Genomic DNA, 7,780 nt, shown 5'->3' with positions numbered 1-7,780 from the left:
CTGACCACAGTTCAAGTCCTGGACTCTAAAGCTTGAAACTCATGCTGAGCTTGAAACTTAGGCCAGACACACATGTGCTCATGCCCTAGATCCCGAGAGAAGAATGGAGGAGAAGGGATTGCAGAGTGGCCATCCCTCAGGGGGATGATTTCTCATTTTCTTTCTTTCTGCCTCTCTAGTGAATGAATATGCCCTATAGCAAAAATCTCTCTCTGAAAAAACAAAAACAACAACAAAGAAACTTTTCTGAATCTAAAGACTGACTTTATTTTTTTTAAGCTATTTGTTTATATCTTCAATGAGAGGCATAAAAAGAAAGAGATAAAATGAGAGGTGGGGGGCACCCCCAATTGGGTCTCTACACTGCAGTCCTCTTCAGCTGGTCTGGATCATGGGTAATCTGGCATGCTCAGGGAGATCCCAGGACAAACCCAGGACCTTTCCTATGTGGGCCCAACCGCATTACCACTGTCGACACTACCTGGCTTTAAGATTGAATTCTTTCAAGGGCAGAACTGAGATTATTGTTTCCCCCCAGAAATGTTAAGTGAGCCTGGGTCCTTGAGTTATACATGTTCTTCTATAGTAAAAATGTACATCCTCTTGGTTCCTCCATTTTTTTTTTTTTTTTGAGAGGGATTTTTGCTATAGGGCTCATGTATTTGTTGGACAGACAGAGCGACAGAAAGCAAGAAATCACACCCCAGGAGGGATGGCCACACTGCAACCCCTTCTCCTCCAGTCTCTTCTTTGGAGTTTGGCATGCATGCACACACTCCTGGTGTGAGTTTTAAGCTGCTAAATCTAGGACTTGAACCATGGCTGACTAGTTGGGAATCCAGTGACATAACTATTACACCGTATGCTGGTCCCAGTTTCTTCTTTTTTATAGTAGGTTCTAGAGTGACATCATAATACCCACAGTGACTCTAGAATCTACTATAAAATCCTTTCTCTGCCACTTAACACATGTGAATTCAAGAAAAGTTACTTTCCTTATCTGTGTCTTGGTTTTTATAACCTGTAAAATGGGAATAACAATGTATCTAGCACAAACAATTATTTTGGGAATCAAACAAGATGTATATAAGGTGTTCATCATAGAGCTTTTCAGTAAATGTCAGTTATTATCATTGTATTGTATAATAAAGAATTCGTCTGTGGTTTGTACCAGAGCTTCAAAGCCCTTGAGTGATATAAAAGTTCTGGTTATTCATGGTGAGCCTTTGGACCACACTCGAGTTCATACTAACAAGATGTCATGCACCAATCATGATTAGAGGGTTGGGGCTTTGAGCTTCCTAATATCGGTCCAACCTACCTACCATTGAGGAGGGAGGATGGAGATTGAGTTTGGTCAAATGGCCAGTGATTCAATCAGCCATGCCTACATAATGAAACTCCACTAACGAGTCTGGACACCTGAAGCTCCCCCTGGGTTTGGTGCACACACTGCTGAGCCAGGAGGCTGATGTGCTCTGATTCCATGGGAGAGGGCATGGAAGTTTTGCAAAGTGCCCTCCTAGCTTTTGCCCTGTGTATCTCTTCATTTGTATCCTTTATAATAAAACTGTCATCCTAAGTATAGTGCTTTCCTGAGTTCTGTGAGTCATCCTAGTGAATTATGGAAACTGAAGGTGTCATGCAAATCCTGTCACTTCTGACCCTTCTGACCCCTAGCCAGTGAGTCAGAAATGCGGGTGGCCTGATACTGTGTGAGGGCAGTCTCTGTGGGACAGTGTCCTTACCTGTGGCATCTGTGCTAATGCAAGTGGTTAGCAGCAGACTTGAACTGCAGTAGTACCTATGGTCATCACTGAATGAGACATTGCCTGGCTGGTAAGAAAAGCAAAGTAGACCATCACAGAAAAAGAAACAACCTCCTTCCCCAAAGGGCTAGGTTCTTGGTTGTGGAGACAGGAAAAATAAGCCACGTTTTAGTCAGAATCTCCAATTCCTCGGAATCAAGTTCGGTCTTTTTTGGACTAGGAAAAAGGGTCTTTTCCTGGATAGTTCCATGAGAGAAGGTGAGAGGGTAAAGCAGAGAGAAGATAAGGAACAATAAACAACGAACTTTTTTATTTATTTATTTTTTTGGAGAGGTTTTCGCTGTAGGGCGCGTGCGCTCGCCAGACAGACAGAGAGAGACATAGAGATAGAAAGCGAGAAATCACCCCCCAGGGGGGATGGTCACGCCACAATCCCTTCTCCTCCATTCTCCTCTCGGGATCTTGGACACGCACGCACATGCGCCCAGCGTGAGTTTTAAGCCACTGGGTCCAGGACTTGAACCACGGTCGACTACGTGGGAGTCCAGCGATGTAGCCATTACGCTAACTGCTGGTTCCCAACAACAAACTTTCATCCTCCATTTTTATTTGTGTCTAATACAATATTCTGAGAACATCTGAAATTTTTCCAGCATTAAAACGATAATAATAATAATAATATTTTCCAGATAATCCTCAAAGTGGCCTATTGAAAACTGGACATATTTTGGGCCAGCTGGTGGCCTAATAACTAAGGAGCTGGATTCCACATGGCTGACCATGTAGTTTGAATCCTGGACACAGTGGCTTGATAAACATACCAGGCATGTGTATGCACATACCCAAAATCTGAAAAGGAGAATGGAGGAGAAGGGATTGCTATGTGACCATGCCTCATGAGGGGTGGTAACCCCCATTTCTCTCTTTCTATTTCTCTCTTCGGTGAGCACGTGTACTCTCTAGCAAATAATACAAACAAAAGCAAAAGTAAGAAAAAGAAAAGAAGTTAAAAAAAGAAAAAGAAAATTAATTATACTTTGAATAATCCTTATTTTTCCTGGGCCACTGGGACCATTCTAAGCTTGCTCATCTCAAAAACTGATTGTGTTACTGATGACAGACTTCCCTCTCAGACCCTTTCCATGTTCCTGGTTGTTCCCTTTAGAGACCTTGCTTCTTTTCCTCAAGCCCATAGGACTTTGTGTCAGGACGAAGCAGACCCTGGGAAGCTTGGCCTCTCCACAGTGCATCCTTTTCCCTCACTTACCCTTCCCGTGCAGTTTCAGATCTGCTTTCTGCAACTTCCTGCCATCCTTCAGAGCCTCTCCATGTGGAAAAAGCCTCTGCTGCTTCCATGCCAAGACTCATGCTTCCCTCTAAATCCTGCTTTGAGCCCATGTTTCTTTTCTGAAGTCTTTTATGGAGATTTCTCACCAGAGTGTTCCATGATTTGTAGCAACTGAACAGCCGTTTCCTCTTCCAGATTTATCTTGGGGGATAAGCAGCAGCACAAGCTTACGCAGGAGAAGAAATCACTTCTGCGGCTCTCTACTATAATACATAGGAGGTTTTCCTTGAAAACAATGATGTTGTTAAAAACTGACAAAATGAGCTTTGTAAAACTAGGCCAAGAGCCCTGAGGGTTGCTTAGCCATGAAGAGCAGGGTTGGAGGCTGGTGGGAAGACAGCTGATAGGAGGGGTGGGAGCAGAAAGGGGGTGGTCCCTTTCCTTTCCACCATAAGGCTCAAGGCTGACACTTCTGTAACAAAAGGCACGTTCACAAGAGAAAAGCATATGAATGTATTTAATCAATGGGAACCTTCAGAAATGAAGACCCAAAGAAAGAGCGAAAACAATCCAGTTATGCTTATGTTTGATGAAGAATGGACAGCTGTGTAGGAATACAACAGGACGGAAGAGTCTGGTCTGATGAGAGTAGACCGAGGTGGGAAACCTCAGCAAGGCCTGCCTCTTCAGATTCTTCTGGGTCTCTTTATTGTAGGGTTTCTTCCTGTGTACAGAGCACAACACACTGGAATGACCTACTATCAAACAAGGATAAATCAGAAAATTTCTCATGGCCTGCTCCTAGACAAAAAGGCAGGAGAAAATTAGAGGAATAATTTTAGTTTTCGTGTCTGGCTACAGGAAAAGGGTTCTAGTTTCCATAACGTACATGGGGAAGAAGAACTCTAGTTTCTATAACTTGCCTTGGGGGTAGGAAGAGGGGTGAGGAACAGAAGGGAGGGAGAAGATCAAAGACTTTCTGAAGCTTCTGAGGCCTTTACTTTGTTTTCTGAGCCCCAACAGATTCAGAAATACATCATCTCCAGCCCTGGGGACAGATGCCTTAGTTCTGCTGCGGAAGTCCCATCTGGAGATGTGTCCAAACTTGTCTGTGGACCTGAGCTTCTCAGCCTTAGTTGAGCAACCAGTGTGGAGCTGTTTGACTACAGCATTTTTGTGGCAAAACCCAGAATGATGACCAGTTTTTAAAGGAGCTTTATAGTCATCTCTTCAAACACTCAAATGACAACCTACCGAATCCCACCTGAGGTGGGGAGCAAAGCCTTTTCTTTTTATCCTACGTCTAACCTTTCTCTTTTAACTCAGGGAGACTCCCTGAACATGGCTTTGAGGGAGTGCAGCAGCGTCTCCTGTGCAGCAAGACCTCACCCAGGTCTGCTTTTCTACCTCTGCTTATCTCATACAGTTCAAAGACTGCTTCTGCTGTGGAGCTAGCTTGTGAGTGTAGGTGACCTGACTGAGCCTCAGTCCTCTCTAATGGAGATAGTACTAGTTCTTTACCCGGAGACTTCCTCAAAGATTCAATGAAAGAACCCACATCAGCACAAGACACAGTACCTGACACATAGGAAGCATTTAGGGAAAAAGGGAAATAGCTATTAAATAGACTGAACTCTGTAGTGTAGTGTTTGGCTTCCACCCCTCGTTAGCCTGCACACTTAGCAAGTGCATTGTGCTCAGTAGTTTTCCACTGTGTCGCTCAGTCCTCACAGCACCTGTCTGGAAATTCAGAGTGGGTGTTACTACTCTCATCTGACCATGAAGAAATTAAGGCCATGAGGATATACCTGAAGGTGCACAGCTGGTTTGTAACAGGAACGCTATCACCTAGGGTTGTCTTAATCCTCCCAGCAAGGGTAGATGCTTTGCATAAAACAATTTTTTCTAGATTCATTTCAAATTTAAATGAATGTGCAGAATATCTACTTTGGTTTACACATATTATAGATATGATGACGTGTATTATCTCAAGGAATTCTGTCATTAAAAGGTGAAAGGGCCAACAGGTGATGTGGAAGTAAGGTTGCTGGATCCCACATAGCCAACGTGACAGTTTGAGTCCTGGACCAGGTGGCTTGATAATCACACTGGGTGCATGCATGTGTGTGCATGCCCCAAATCCTGAGAGGAGAATGGAGAGGGATTGCAGCATGGTCACAACACTTGAGGGGATTTAGGGGATTAGAGGTAGAAACCATCACACCTGGCCTTTAGGTTTAACAGGGAATCAAAGTTGGATCTCCCATGTGGCCTTCCCTGTGGAGCACAGCATCTTAGCCATGCTCGCCACTAGTGGATTTATCTTCTTTTCTTTATTGCCTCCATTATGCTCAGGGTACTTGCAAGTATGCACATGCCCTACTGCTCAGTCAGGAATTTTTATTAGGTTATTGAGAAGGGTTTGGTCTAAACAGACTGGATCAACCCTCTGCCAAGCTACCCATACACATGCGCCACATAGAACCTGTAAGAGTTGTATATGGTTCTATGATTATGTCTAAGGGCTCTGGGTCTGGAATTTATAATGCTGCTGAGAGAAACTGTATTATCAGACATACGTGTTATAGAAAGTTGAGATCATAATCTAAGAAGTTTTTTTTTTAATTATGGGAAAATATATATAAGAAAAAGTAGTATTTAGACCACTTGTAAATGTACAATTAAGTGGCATTAAGAACATTCACATTGTTGGGCAACCAAGACTGTTACTCCTATCCAAAATTTTTCACCATCCCAAACAGAAACTTTGTGCTCATTAAACAATAACTCCCCATTTCTTTCTGTTCTCTTGCCCCCAACACTTGATAACCACTGTATTGCTTTCTATCTGTGTGAATTTGAGAAGGTACCTTACATCAGTGGAATCATATAATATTTGTGCTTTGGGGTCTGGCTTATTTCATTGAGCATAGTTTTCTCAAGGTTCATCCATGTTGTAGCATGGATCAGAATGTCATTCATTTTTAAGGCTGCATAATATTCCAGTGCATAGATATACCACATTTTGTTTAGCTGTTCATTTATCAATGGGCAGTTGAGTTGATTTTGGTTTTTAACTATTATAACTAATGTTGCTATGAATATAGGTGCATAAGTCATCTGAGTCCCTGCTTTCAATTCTTTTGGATATATATATATGTATATCTAGAAGTAGAATCACTGTATCCTATGGTAATTCTATAATATATTTAATTTTGAAAAAGGAACAAACTGCTTTACTAGACCCTAATTTTTAAATCAATCATCTCAGAGTCTGAACTAATTATGTTTAGTCAGAGGGATTGTTAGCCTGCTATTAGAATTCACTTAGAAGGCCAGCCAGTTGGCATGATGGTTGAGGTGGCTGGGTCTCCCATGGCCCACTGCACGTATGAATCCCAGATGCAGCAGCTTGAGGAATACCCTGGGTGTGTGTGTGAGTGCTCAGAAGAAAATGGAGGAAAAGAGATTGTGACATGGCCAGCCCACCTTGGAGGATGTTTTCTCACATTTCTCCCTCTCTGTCTCTTTCTCTCTCTGGCAAGTGCACTTCCTTGTGACAAATTTAAAAAAAAATTAACTTAGAGACCCTGGCCAGTTTAGAGCATGGGTCACTAAGTGTTTGAGAAGCAAATTTGGGTTCAGATCGTGACTCCAGTACATCTAGCTGTATGATCTTAGGGAAGTTTCCTAACCAGCATGACTGGTACCTTTCTCATCTACAAAGGAAGCCTGGTGTTTTACACCCCAAGATCACTGAGGCAATTGAATCAGATGAAACCACCAGAAAGTGTTTTGTACAGTGCCTGGCATAAGATAGGGGCTCAGCAATGTTTAGTCTCCTTGGTCTTTTGCATTTCATGGCCACATTATCTCCATCTGGATGTCCTTTCTCCCTTCCCTCTGCACCCCCACAAAATCTGTCCTTCCATCCTCTTCTCCAAAAAACCCATCTGCCTTGGCCCATCTCCATTCTTTCTAGGGCTCTTCTTCGAAGATGCTGTTTGAGAAGGAACTTACCGACATTCTTGGGCTAAGGGTTAACAGTCCATAATTCAACGAGTGGGTTCTCCCTGGGGCATTTGGTTTTTCACTAGACTAAGCTTTCAACCTAAAGATGCATCTTTAATGACAGTGCCTTGGACACTTGGGACAGAACCCTGGTGGGTCGTGATTGCATTGGTGACCTTCACTATGTACTTTAGACCCTGCCTGGGCTGAGATGGGTGCTGGAGTAGATCGGACAGTCAACTTGAATCACTGGACCCCCAGTCATTGGGCAGAAACTGAGAGATGAAGTGGTATCTCCATGCTTATCTCACAAAACTTTGGAATATGGTAATTAATAGTAAGCTGGGTGGAAACCTTTCTGCTAAAGAACAGATGACACCACTAAGTGATCTAGGGTGATCATGTTTTGAAATGGATACTCTGGACTAAGGTGACTCAATATGCTGCCCTTTGGGGCAGAATTTCTGGGGCAGAAATAAACCTTATCATTATATAGGTAAAGTGAATTTGTTTCTGTCAAAGATTGCACAGGCTCTCAAATTAAATTTTGTATTACCTCCTAGTATGAAAAATTGTCCAACAGGTATTGTTCGTACAGTAAAATATTAGAATTTTGAGGGCATTTTGATTTATTACAGAAACAAGTAAAATATTATAAACTAAGATAGTTTCAGAAACACTAGAACATATGGTACCCATCCTAGTGAAATGC

Source organism: Tupaia chinensis, unplaced genomic scaffold (genome assembly GCF_000334495.1).
Source record: "Tupaia chinensis unplaced genomic scaffold, TupChi_1.0 Scaffold143584_1, whole genome shotgun sequence".
In the NCBI taxonomy this organism is placed as follows: domain Eukaryota; kingdom Metazoa; phylum Chordata; class Mammalia; order Scandentia; family Tupaiidae; genus Tupaia; species Tupaia belangeri.
Note: the sequence above shows the minus strand (reverse complement) of the source record.